At 35.8% G+C, this 14,407-nt stretch overlaps 1 long non-coding RNA gene across 1 annotated transcript; it reads left to right on the top strand.

Moving 5' to 3' along the window:
* Positions 1–1,678: 1,678 nt before the first annotated feature.
* LOC136854545 (uncharacterized) lies at positions 1,679–13,238 on the top strand. Its single transcript, XR_010857728.1, has 3 exons — positions 1,679–1,923; positions 5,702–5,813; positions 7,520–13,238. It is a non-coding gene; the product is annotated as an uncharacterized lncRNA (long non-coding RNA).
* The last annotated feature ends 1,169 nt before the right edge of the window (positions 13,239–14,407 follow it).

Genomic DNA, 14,407 nt, shown 5'->3' with positions numbered 1-14,407 from the left:
AGTGTGTGTGTGACCAGGTTTTATGTATTCGTAATAACCGCCATGACGTCTTAACTTCTCTATTTCCTCACGAGATTTTTGGATATACTTACCACTACAAGCCTTGATCCAAACTTGGAATAAATGAGGAAACTTTCACTTTCTGTGACAGGATTCGATCCCACGTACGGGAGGATCCGCTCTTAGACAAAGTATTCCTTTGGTATGAGTTTTCTAACTAATGTAGCAGAATAGATCTAATGTCTTTATCATATATGAAAAAGTCTAGATAATCAACGAACGTTTTTGTTCATTCATGGTCATTGATACCGACCTATAACATGTTGAGCTATAGCATAATATAGCATATATATTTTTCTTCATAGCTTTTTGTTCTTCATGTTATTTTTCTCTGTCAATAACTGCAAGAACCAAACTATCATCTTTTCATTGTTTCTTTCCTTTTTCTTTTCCTATTTTTTTTTTTTTACCGGTCTTCGAGTTGCTATATGATTCAATCAGCTTCCGGCTACATTGGGTTTTTCCCATTGCCACGGAGGATGTTTGGGTTCAATTTCACCTCTCCAAGTGAAAGTGTTCATGGTCAACATTTGAGAATTCCCTATTCCTAAGGTCGAAACTGATGAGCGGTAACAGGAAGACTTTGACACCCTTTGTTGCTCTATGTCTGACGATCGACTTGAGATTACGACAACTGGTATCATACAAGAGGTAACGAAATGTATTAGCATATATGTTTCAAAGTGGAATGGTCTGTGTTATAATCTAGGCTTTTTAAATGGTTTTTATGATGTTTCTTATGTACTAAGATATTTAGATATTATTTTACATACCTAAGTCATGTTTTTTTCCGTAAATTAATGTCGTTTATCGAATTTTAGCATAAGTTTACCCTATTTGAGGGATTGATCTCGTTTTCTTTTAGAGTACTTATAATAAGGAAAACGTGATTATGGCAGACTATGAAATTAGTGCTCGCTTGGTCAATACGTGGCAATAAATTCATAATTTGCCTTTCTGGAACTCATGATAATTGTATTTTACTTAAGATTAATTCATAAGTTCATTGTCAAATAGCTTTAGTCTTTTGACGATTCCAAAAAGTTGCATTTTCAGCGTAAGCAAGTGCTTGCCAGGCTGGAATAAGGTACCTGATCTTGGTGCTGCAACCAGCCTAACAGAAGCCAACTCTCATCATGTATTACCAAAATTACATTTCCAATAAATCCTAACAAAACTCAAAATTACTTTTAAATTTAATAAATAGTTATATTTATTTATGATTTTTAAATTAAAATAATTTTAATTATATCTATAAAATACTATAATTCTTGTTTATATCGAATTTAATAATTTTTTACAATAGATTTTTATTGAGTTGGTATAGAAAGGTAACCATATTTTAATCAGGATTCAAACATTGGCCTATAGAACGATCAATTTTCACGCACAGCCTCTAACTTTCATGGTATCCACAGACATATACATACACAGAAGTTGTATTTTAACTCCTTAGATGGATTTATGTGTTATTTTTAGACTGAATTCTATGACATTTGCATATTACCGAGAGATTGTTTTACGTTGACGTGTTTCCAGAAGAACCATCTTACAACCACCGTCTGAAGTTAATAGAAGGCACCATGAGTTGTTAAGCGTTGATTTAAGGGATATTTTGAATATTAAAATCTATATTTTCATTTAAATCTGTTAAACAGGATTTAAGCACATGAAATCTGAATTTAATTATGATATAACTCTTCTTGAGGAATGATATTGCCGTAAAAGAAGGATTAATCACAAATGAAAGTAGTTATTGTATATAATATATCAGGTGACAGGCAACTAAAACGCTACTCCTGTCAACTGTTAATGGCTGAAGTCTTTCCTCAAATTTCGCCGAATGGTCGGAAATAAAATAAGGTAGAGTATTAGGCCTACTCTTTTAATGCAAGTGGGCAAATATATGTATAAGAATGCAGTTTTGATTGATAATTATGTTGGTTGGGCCCTTTGTCCCATATTTATTTCGCCAAACTGGGTTGTCCGGTGTCAGACATGACACTGGGAACACCAGGCCAGTTGTTAATATATTCTTATTTATTGTTAATTTTATGTGATAATGTTTTGATAAGGCAAGTTTTAGTTTCTAAATGAAGCAGGTAGTTGATGGAAGTCCAGCCGACCCAACATAAGGCAAGGTGAGGCCAGGCCTTTAGACCTGTTATAGCCTAGGCTACCTCACCTGTATTTCTGTAGATTGCCCATGCTAAGGTTTTATTATTTCTTGATTTCGTTGTATTTTGATTATTTTTATATAACAATAATCTGAAGGAGGTATGTAGTCCATCCTAGCTGAGGCCAAGACAAGTAGGCTAGATACAATGGATGCAGACACTTATTTGGAAGGGGCTGCTTTATGTCAGTCTTAACAGTGTGCTGTTTGAGGGTAGTTTGCAGAAGGATGGGATCAGGCTTCATTCATTTGTTTCTGATGGTTAGCCTAGGGTTACTTTGGGGGTCCAGCGCGACGCCCTAGCCTAAGTGAGGTTGGGAAGGTAAGGTCTGGTTAGGTCAGGACATTGCATTCTAGGAAAGGTGAGGTTTGTTTTCACCTGCAGAGCCTGTTCCCGTCATTCTGCGCTCATACCCATTATATTTATGCTAGTTATTAAATGCTAAGGAGGAATTCAGACCATGGATGAAAATCCAAACCCCAACCCTTACCTGGTAACGGCATCCTTGGTTAATGTTTAAATTATTTGAAGCACCAACCAAATTATTGCAAGTAAAATTTTTGGCAAAATTGCCATTGTTTAGCTATAAGAGTTTACAAGTTGATTTAGGAATAGGTTGGGCGAGGGATGTTTTGGCAATAGTTTATTAATAATTTTAATAGTACTGTCTTACGAGTGGTGTAATAATATCTGCCTCTTCCATGTTGATAAGTAAATGCCAGATGTGATGTAAAAGTATATATCTTTTTATAAACTTTTTGGGCTTTCCAGTGACTATTGCCTGGAAGGTAAAACTGGCCAAGAGCTCTGCGGCTTTTGATTAGTATTTCTCACGTTTCTAGTTCTCTGTTAAACATGTAGCCAATTCTAGCTAGTTGACTGTAACCTAACTTGTTTTAGGATTCCGTGCCATGCTGTACTGAGCGGTCCTGGGCCTCCATAACCCTAGCATTGGGCTTCACCACTAAATAGTCACCATCTTTGATCCTTGAAATGCCCATGGGGTTCTAGTTCAGTGCTTGGTACAGAGGGTGAGTCAGTTGGTTCCATCTGCTTGCCTACCTACCACTAGGTAACTACCTTATTACCAGGTTTCAGTAACTGATTCCAGTTCATGCTGGGGAATACTCATACATAAAAGGCTCTAGTTTGTACAGTATACCTAAGAAAAATACAACTCGCATTTTAGTGATACTTTGTGATATTGTTAATGTCATGAATTATAGCTATCAATAATGATATCATCTTAAAGGATTGTGTGAAAATAATATATACTTTAGGAGAGGAAATTATACTTTGCTATCCATTGAATTTCATTTGTCAACATTGTTTATCATCTTCTGAATATTGTGCACTCAGCAAGAAAAGTGAGGATACAGTTTTCATTAGATTTCGTTCATCGAATTTCAATTTTTTTTCTTACAGAAAACACATAATCAATGTAAATTTACTCTAGAATATGAAAATGCAATGCAAATTATATCATATATATTAAATCTGCAAAACAAAAACGTTTAGATACTTAAAACCACCAGGGATGTCCGAAGTAATCAGAATTTCTCAGATGACTTCGTTCAAAGAGATCTAAAAGATAGTGTATGGATGAAGTAATCAGAATTTCTCAGATGACTTCGTTCAAAGAGATCTAAAAGATAGTGTATGGATATCTCGGTGTAGTACTGTTTATCAGAACGGCAATATTTACTCGTTTTCCGTTATGAACAGGCTTATTATTGCATCATCATACGAGGTAATGATAATTTATTTAATTTTTACTCATTCATATTTATATTTCACGGTGTTAAAGGTCAGCTGGAATTAATGGCAGCAAATGATGTGACAGCTAGGGTAGGTTGACCAAATCTATTTAAATCCGCAAGAGCGTTCTCTATGATGTGTGGAGTAGCGGGAAAACACAAGTAACTTGATGTTTCTTGACGTTGCCATAGTTTCTCTCTCTCTCTCTCTCTCTCTCTCTCTCTCTCTCTCTCTCTCTCTCTCTCTCTCTCTCTCTCTCTCTCTCTCTCTCTCCATTGCTAAAACATATTATACAAATATAGTATCGCTCACTCTCTAAAAGAAAAAAATAATAAAATGAGTAGCTCTACATATAGGCCTAGGCTTACACAACAGCAACTCTCTCTCTCTCTCTCTCTCTCTCTCTCTCTCTCTCTCTCTCTCTCTCTCTCTCTCTCTCTCTCTCTCTCTCTCTCTCTCTCTCTCTCTCTCTCTCTCTCTCCATTGATAAAACATACTATACAAGTATAGTATCGCTCAATCTCTAAATGAAAAAGAAATAATGAAATGAGTAGCTCTACATATAGGCCTAGGCTTACACAACAGCAACTCTCTCTCTCTCTCTCATCATAACATTGCATTCGTTCCTTTATTGTTCCCCATGTTTTTCGTTGGACATTGCTTTCCGATTACGCAAGCATTCCGTTCATTGTGGTGTCATAAATTCATTTGTGTAAGGTTCGTTGGTAGGTTATGTCGAAAAACGTTTATTTTGCTCAGAACTGTCACTGCAAATTACAACTTGAATGAATACTGTAAAGCTTACCACTGCATTTACGTATCAATGATTTCAGAACCGTAGAATATGATTGAAAGTTATATGAGGTCTAGCAAAAAGCAAACACATCAAGACTGAAGCTCCTCCCCCTTCTAAAGTTGCCAGATGTTGCATTAATTAGCAATATATGTCCGAAGATTAAAAAAACTGTATCCTCACTTTCCTTGCTGAGTGTACATACTCCCATTTTATTGCATTTAAGTCAATTTTGTGACAGAAGTAGCTTAGAACTTTGCAGTTGAGTGCTGTATTATGTTAGGTCACATTAGTAAAATATGGTCATTAGGTATATAATGTCACTGAAATACATATCATTATCAGCAGGTCAACCAGGAGGTGATGTGGTATTGCTGTTAAATAAATAATAGTCAAGAGTACATTATTATACATCTCACACTGAGATAAGTTTCATCAGCTGATCAACATGTTACAGTTATTTAGATACAGTACAGCATTATGCTTGCTGTATAGTGTTAATGATAGAAAATTCAAAGGACCTTTGTGTGTATTATTTGTGATTGATAAATATAAATTCCATGTTTATTTTTTTTTATAAAATTACTAGTTTTGAAAATTATTCAGAAGGAACACTGAGATGGGGAAATGCTCAAGAAATGATTGAATAGTATCAAACAAGCCTTTAGAACCACCAAGAAGTTTTACAAAGTCAATTAATCAATTTTCTATCCTTAAGCAAAATTTTATTTTTTAACCAGGTTCCATTCCTTAGTTCTTATTATTTGTATTTTAATGTTATGTTAATTATGACAGAAGAGATCTTGACGGGATTTGGCTTTTTAATACATTGTTCATAAATTTTATGTGAAAGCACTAATTTCCTTGAAAGATTTGCATGCCACCAAATGCTCAGGTAATATTATAATTGCAGATTTTTATCAACGGTTTGTTCTTCAGGACTACAATCAAACTGAGGAGGAAATCATTGCAAGGAACTTACAGGAACATTGTTTTAGACAGAGGTTGCAGAGTCAAAACTTAAGGTGTGTAGTACAGTACTCATTGTTTGTATTCCTTCAATATTAGAGTATATATTTACATAAACCTCTTTTGATCCATATCTTGAGTGCCTCTGATGGGTGATCCATATAAAATACAAATCTGTTTCTTTACTTGGCTGTACAATGAGAAGCGTGTTGGTTACCAACTCTTCAAAAGGTGATGGAGTTTTTTTAGATATCTCTGCCAGTAGGAACTCCATTCTATCATAGGCATTGCTCTTGAGTTTATTTAGTGTCATGAGTTAGTGGTTAGTTATCAGCATTTGAAGAAAGTTATCAAAGTGAATGGACCTAGCACTGGCATTAATTTTTGTTATACTGACTGAAGTAATAGGTTGTGCTAACACTAACAGTACTGTTTTAACACTGTCTTTGGAGTCAAACCGAGTTTTGTTGATGGTCATTTGGTTTTTATGTAGAACAAAGTTCATCCTTGCAAATGTTTTCTCATCAAGTTTAACTTCTACCAGGTTAAATGTGAAGCGAAGAGTCTCTCTCTCTCTCTCTCTCTCTCTCTCTCTCTCTCTCTGACAGCTAAGATTTGATTAATATTTTTATAGTTTTTATAAATAGGGGTGGAATGTTTATAGATTAAATTATTTCCAAGTTTATTTTGAATTCTTTCATTTTACAAATGCCTCCGATCTCTCCCAAAAGCCTCCGATCTCTCCCAAAATCCTGTTGACAAAGACGGATGGACAGACTTAAGTCAACCATAAGCATAACCTCCCTCATTTTACTTCCTCTTGTTTGTATCTGGCAACTGAGCTATTTTCCAAGTTTCTGCACATTGCTTCATGGGACTGAGGTTGCTGGCACCATGCTCATCACCCCACAGATTGTCACAGAACTTACTATTTGTTATTTGCATCTAGCACTCTGTGATGATAGCATGTCCAGGTATTTGGCACTCAGCGTTTTGTAACTTCACTTATTTGAACCTCTGGCAGTGCATTGAATGACTTACTGGTTTCAGCAGTGGGCCTTATTGCGACCAGTTGCAGTTTACACCAGGTTTATCTAAGTATTTATGTAATGCTTGTCTTATCTACAAGTCTAGACTATTATCCCAGCCCTCATTACTTCTCTTTTACTTGATCTTCGGACTGCCATCACTTTTTATAGGTCATGGCAGATTTTGTTTCTGTGAGTGAGTCAGGAACCGAAAATTTTGAAACTTGTTTATTTTAAAAGTAAGGAGGTTTTACAGTGAATTCTTGCACTCACTCCCTGTATAGTGGACTCTCACTTGATGCTTTCTGTTGCTCTGAAAGATCCAAAGAAAAGCAAGAGCCCACAGAGTTAAGGCAATTTTATCTGCAACAAAGTCATGCAGAAATTTGGATTGGTCTGACAAGCTAAGAAGAACTGGCATTCAAGCATGTTTGTGCAAAGGTTTTTTATCTATGATATATCAAAAGATTTTAGGATTTTTGTTGCTGAGTCACATGAGAGAGAGAGAGAGAGAGAGAGAGAGAGAGAGAGAGAGAGAGAGAGAGAGAGAGAGAGAGAGAGAGAGAGAGAGAAACCTTGCCTTATACACTAAATTTCACAATAAGTCAGGAGGAAAGTGATAGTCTTGTGTTTTTAACTTCATGCATTAGTCAGTGTAAAGATTTCATATTTATTATATCATGATTTATTGCCTTAAAAGAAAGTTTTATTTATTATTGATATTTCTCTTACAGGTTAAGAATTGCCCTTGGAAAAGGAAGTTGGAAGTTATTGCCATTTGCAACAGTTAGCCTATGTCAGTGGCTCTGGTAACAGGATTGCAGAAAGTTTCAGCCTCAGTCATCTTTTCATAATCTGATTGCATCACACATCTGGATTTACAAACCTGGTTTACTAAAGCTTTAACTATGTCCAGCAGTAGCGTCAAACCAGTCAGGGATACTGATGAATTAGTTAGCTCTGATCAGTAGCACGATTTTCATTTAGCTGTGTTTTTATGAGGTTCTGTAGCATGAACATCATATATCCAAATGTGTTTGTGGTAGTTAATGACATGAAACAGCATTGCACCTTCTAATGCTAAAAATAATGTCTTCCGCATGGATGATTTTGCCATAGTCTTCACAGCTTCAAAACTTGTGCCATGCCAACGAATTTTCAATGTGGATAGAACTACTGTTGACACACCAGTAAAATTTCAGTTCTCTAAAAGTTTTCTCTCAAATTTGTCAGATGGAAAAGAAACTGATATAACACTGAGAAAGCTCAGATGGTGTTCTGAAAGGACTGAGAATCTGCACTGGTGCATGTAAACCACCCCTCAAAGATATCTTGACTCATTAACAGCAGCAAACCCTCTCTTAATGTGCACTGTTCCCTGGTAACTATGCAGTGTGGTAAATATACAAGTGATCTTCCTGGAAGGTCATTTGACTTTGGAAACAGCTTTATATTACTGAATCAGTATGAAGATAAGTGGTCCTCAAGGGCTAAAATTCCTTTGTTGATTATCCAAAAGGTCTGAATGTGTACCAATGTGTGCTATTTATCAAAAAATCATTTATAACCCTTAAGAAGATAAACAACACTCAATAAAACATGTCGGATGCAAAAGTTCGCAGTGTACAGTATGCTACAGTAATTCCAAATCTCCAATAGTTTGGGAAGTTAGCTGTGTATCAAATAAAACAGCTTCTCTGAGTCTAGCAGTACAGTGTTGAGTTTTCCCAGCAGAACTTGTTCCATGGAGTCAGCACTTAATATCATTAAGAATAATGCACATTTACTGCGCTGTCACTGTTACCAGGGAACTGTAAAGACCTTTTATTTTTTAAAAGGTGGTTTGTTGGTATGTAATACTGTACCATATCAATTTATAAAAGCTTTCAGAATCTTTTGTTGCATTTTTGTCATTGTGGCAAAATCATATTAGATGTTAATTTTCCCTTATCTAGACTTGTGATTGAATCTAGAAGGATACTGTCAATTTTTAGGCTTGTGAAAGTGATTTGATATTAAAGCTTTTGGTATACTAACAAGATTTAGCAAATGGTGAGTCAGATAATGCTAGTCAAGTTCAGCATAGTAATCATCCTTGGCAAAATTAATTGCCATATCACATGTTCACATATGTAGTATAAACAGTCCACAGTTTTGAATATACTTTCTTAACTGATGCCAAATGCGAAGGACTCCAGAACAGAGAATTATGCACTGATTGAACGTTCTGGAGAAAGTCACACCAGTATCAACTTTCGTTTATTTTTTTACTTGCTATGGGTTTTGTCTTGTATTGTTTTTTGTTGGGCTCTGTTTTTACCTTTCTTTCCTCACCAAAAGTGAGGACTGTTTACTGTTTTCCTTAGCGGCATATTGTAGACATCACCGAATGTTCTTTGCTGGGTATCTTCACCTGGTACAGTAGCTGCACTGCTTTCTGAAGTCTCTTCCTGCTTTGGTGGCCCACATCTTTAATGTAATCTTACTGTGTTTGGTACTTCCCACTTAGAGATAAACCTTTGGTCAAGGTTATGAGAGGCAGCATTCTTATTACAATGATTTATAGTAACGATGATTTTCTGGTCATGAAGAATAATACACGTAATAGTTATTTTGTTCGAGGAAATGGTACCAGGGAGGAGGGAAAGAGAGACATTCTCGTCCTTTTCAGGTTTCACTGTTGGAGGTTTTACCAAAAAAGCAATCTGTTTATTTAATCCCAGAGGTGATTGCGTTCATGGTTTCTCTTGGTTGGCTCACAGGGCCTCATTTATACTCCCAAGATTTGTTGCTATGATGTGCTTCCTTTTTTTATCCAGTTCTATAATATTGTGTAGCCTCTTGGTCTCCTCAGCCTCTTTTTCAACATCAGTGACATTGTCAGTCACAACATGAGATAACCCTCATTTAATTTCCTGTTTCCTTGTCGGGACAACCCAGTGTGCAGCGATACTTCCACTGAGTACTCCAATCCCGGTATAATCTTTTCTTGCTTTATCTTTTGTTGTTGTTCAGTTAACTTGACAAACTTTGCTTTTTTTTTCAGTTACCTTCAGGTCATGATCTTTTTCTTTCTTGTACCCAGCAAATTAGGCTTTCTGTTTGGAGTACTTCAGTACACAAAGCAGTGTTGCTGCAAGGATTAGAGTGATGTACTTATGAAGGCATTTGTGCCTTGTGTAAAACAATGGTTTGTTTACTGTAATATACAGAGATAAAACCTTTCAGTTTTAAAATCACTGGGTGTGAACTAATTAAGCTTTGGTAAGGTATAAACAGTTGAATGCTGTTAGTATAATTTGATAGGTGACCCCAACTTTTTGTTTTTGTTTACGTCTGTTAATTTAGTATTTTGGTGTGAAGTTTCAATTTCATTATCTAAGCAGTTTAGAATGCAAAGGGTGTGATTGAAAATAGGGATTTATAGGAAATTTATTACAAATATCAATTGCAGGTTAATTACACAGTAAGTATATTAGTTAATGTAAGACAAGGAAGGGTAATATTGTTTTTAATGTATTTGTAGAAGCAGATTTGAAGATTAGAATACATAGGGATGAAAACAGTAGAACCATACATGGATTGTTTTCTGGGTTTTAATTGTAGACATACCATTTTCTCTTTGAAGTGTATGGTCCCATTTTCCAGTCTTCTAAGCAAGCAGTATGATAGCAACCATCTATTTCTGGGTTTATATTTAAGGGGATTGAATGTTTTGTCAAGCTCGTAGTACCATTCTTTTATTAAGATGTCACTCTTGGAGAGGAAGTAAGCCTTGCCTATCCTGGGTGGTATGTTGAAAGGGTAGCATTTTATGTTGTCATTATCCATTGGACAGCTTATTGTTATAAGGGATGTTGACAGGAAGTAGTGCACAAGAAATGTGACATTGAAATTTTATGAGTGAGAAGCTTTAGGATGAAGAAATTATTTGAGATTTGTTGAAGTTTCTGTCTCATTTTGATAGTGTTAGCAAATTTGAGAAGCCAGTGTCCTTTAAAATACTTTGTTATAGCCAGGCATCTATTTATAAAGGCATATAGCCAGGCATCTATTTATAAAGGCATTAGGAATGTTATACATCATGTCACTGTTTTTTCTTGTGGTACATTTTTGAAGTCTTAACTGGAGTGCCTTTTTCCCAACAGCTAACTGGAAAGATTCAAAATGATTAACCTGCCTGTTGACATCCCCTTGGGTTGTGTGGGCCAAGTGCAGTCTGGCCACCTACCTGAAGAAGGGAAAGGAAAGACGAAGAGGAATTGGTGGGGAGGAGGTATGGGATCCCTGGCTCTTGTTCCTCATTCTCTCTCTCTCTCTCTCTCAGTCTCCCTCCTCCCTTCCTTGGTGGCTTGGAGTTTCTCAGATTCTTTCCCTCAATGTTTTTCTCACCCAAGTCTCTGCGTCAACTGTTTACCTCCAGACATTCAGTTCCATAACTTTTTTCTGGAATGTGGAAGCTCTTTGCTCAGTATTACTTCGTTAGTAAGTTGGATTGACCAGAATGGATATGGTGTCTAAGAGTGACCCTTGTATTGTTCTACAAGTAAATTTGTTTTTTAAGTGATTACTTGTAATGTTTGAGATAAGTGATGACCTGTTGTTAGCTTTGCCCAAGTCAATGTTATTTGCCAGTTACTTTCAGTGAGTAGAGTTGTTTTGTATCCAGTTATATTAGTGTATAATTTTGCTAATGAATATGTATTTTTATTCCATGTGGTATATCTGTTGTTTCAGCAAATGCAGAAATGATTATGGATTGTTGTGTACAAAGGTATATATTATTTGATATATAGTGCATGAGGCAATATGACTTGACACATATTTGTTTAATGCTTTCAAGGTATCGAAGAATGTGCATTAATCTAAATATTTCTGTTTTCATGAAGGACTATGAAGTGTACTGTCTCCTTATAACTTAAAGGCAAGATTCTGATTACTATTTAAACTCTTGACTAATGTAAATCAGGTTGAAAATTTATGCAACTCGGTAGAGATTATACTGTACCTTGTAAGATATGATCAGTTTTAGTGTTCTATTGAACTGGAAATCACAAAACATAGATGAATTTATTGGCTGTTTTGGGCATTGTCACATATGTTCAGCAGAGCTGAGATGCAGAATATAACATAAAGTATCTCTCAAGTAAATGTCAAATGAAATGTAAAGGTCATTTTTATATGGCGGTCTTAAAATATTAGATATGGTCTTCTTTTGCAGCAATGATTGAATTGAAGTACTGTTTCAGTGTCATTGGGAGTACACGCCAACTGTGTTCACTCTTTGTGCAGACATACTTTTGTATTGTGGGTATGTTTCAGTCCCTTAGTTGTAAGGTGATTGTACAGAGTGAGCCACAGTCAGTAATACTGTTGAGACCTTTACAACCTTGTAGGAAATTCTGAATGGGTACATCATGTTGGCTTCGTACTCTTGTCTGAGTCATTTCATTGAACAGGTGGGTTTCCAGATGTCTGGGGATCTAGGAAAAGTTGTTGGTTGAATATAGACCCCAGGAAGATCTGTCGAGATTGATGTTTCTTTTCTGTCTATCCCAAGAAAGGCTTTTGCTTGGGTTTGATGATGGTTGAAGTCTGTCCTCATTTTCCAGTTTTGGTTCTGGAATATTTTAAGTTGTGGGAGTTTGGGGCTGTGCTTTCATTTGGTTCATGTGCGGGCAACTGTTTTGTACGTTGTTCTGTGGTGTCTGGAAGAGTATTTGATGTTACAGTCACAGTCTAATGTTTAACTAAAACATGTTGATGCTCTACATCCATTTCAACATCTCTTTCAGAATATGTGCAATGTTGTGGTACAAGTTTTTTGTGTTTGTAGAGGATTGTTCTTGAAATTATTCATTAATGTCCATGTATTCTCAGGGAATAAAAAAACAGCCTTTAACTTGTCTCCAGTTGTGAAAATAAGCAATTAAAGCCAAAAGAGGGGAAACAAATTGCAGGAGGAAGCAAAATGTACAAGGTTCTACACTGTCTCCTTGTCTACATTTTCAGGTGCTGTGTTGCACCAGGCAAATTCCCTCACAGTGCTTGTGCATGAGTAAGCAAAACCTCTTCAGGAAACATTTACAAATGTCATTCCATTTGGATGACTGGGTGGAACCAGTTAAAACAGATTTTAAAGAATAGCCCAAAGTATTCATTGTTCAAAGAAAACAAAGACTTTTGCACACCAGAATCCAAAATCACATGTACACTGTGTTGCAGCTTGCAGTCTGAGAGCTCAGGTGTTTAAATTATTCTCTCGTACTATTCACAGAAAGAATGTAGGTCATGGAATATACACAGTGGCAAGCAATTGTCATATGTGTTCATGAAGCAAAGTATATTTTTTGATTAGAGAAGGTTTTCTTGGTCATTTAGACTGGATGAAATGAGTGTTACTCAAAGACAGAAGAATAACTAAATGTAAATAATGTAATTATTGTATATATACTGGGCAGTAAAAATAAGAAGCATGAAAGCAAAGGAGTTCAGCACTTCTGCAATTATTGATCTTCAGTTTTCCTGAGTGCTACAAAGTACAGAAAAGATAACCTGACTATTTTCAAATACTGGTGAAGCCCCAAGAAATTCAGAAGAAGTATTTTATAAAAGAGATGGAGACTGCTCTAGTAGTCCTGCCATATTGAGTGAACAGATCATTTTATTTGATTTTTATGATGAGGAAACTGACAGTGGCTTAGTCCAAATCTGGCTTGAACTATTCAAGAAAATAGAGAGAAAAAAAAAAAAAACATTGAATTCCATGACTACAGCAGTTATGGAAAACTATTAAAGAAAAGTGCTTATGTAAAAAAAAAGATGGAACTAATTGCAGATTACTGTATGTTTATAGCCCCATTAAGATCACTCTACTTTTCATGAGAGGCAAATTTACTATTTGGAATTCTCCTCTGACCTATGATGCTTCCTTCCTTCCTTCCTTCCTTCAAGAGGCTAAAGGATCTCTCTTCATTTGTGATGAAGCCCAGCCGTTTTCATTTTTCTTTTTATTTGTTTTCTTCAGACCTGGGAGTGAAAAAGTTGTAGGTTTTCCCTTCCATTTGCTTATAAATATTAAAAAAAAAAATGCTTATGGCAAAACACCTAAATTTTTCCTTTCATTCACGTTTCCATCAAGTCTGGATTAGATAAATGCTTTGAGCTGTGTGGTCTAGTAATTTTTTTAGCATTAACAAAAGGAAAGATTATAGTTCCTCAGTGTTTGAAAGTATTTTATTAGAACTCTGCTCCTTTGCCTTATGGTGATGTCTAAAAGTGTCCAGTCGGGCAGCTGCAGAGGAAAATCAAAAGTAACACCAAAGAATTTCGTATCTGTGAAAGTGAGGTTAAAATCTGTGCAGTGTTTAGATATCCTTATTCATGTGTGGTCATCTTCCTTCCATGACATTGATTTGAAATTGACTTAGGTGATGGCCACTGCCCTTCTCTAGTGAGTCTTTTAAGGCTGAAGTTTGGAGAACTCATGCCTTCTGTTGTGCAATTGAAGTCAAATTATGAATGGGATTATATATTCCTCATTTTGTATATTGTACTGCTATTTAAAGTAGTTAGCCTATCTGCTGAGTCTTGTTTCTAATCTCTTTGAGCTGCTGTGGAGC

The sequence above is a fragment of the Macrobrachium rosenbergii genome, chromosome 29 (assembly GCF_040412425.1).
Source record: "Macrobrachium rosenbergii isolate ZJJX-2024 chromosome 29, ASM4041242v1, whole genome shotgun sequence".
NCBI lineage: Eukaryota > Metazoa > Arthropoda > Malacostraca > Decapoda > Palaemonidae > Macrobrachium > Macrobrachium rosenbergii.
The sequence above is the reverse complement of the archived record's forward strand: the minus strand, read 5'-3'. Positions and strand labels throughout refer to the sequence as shown.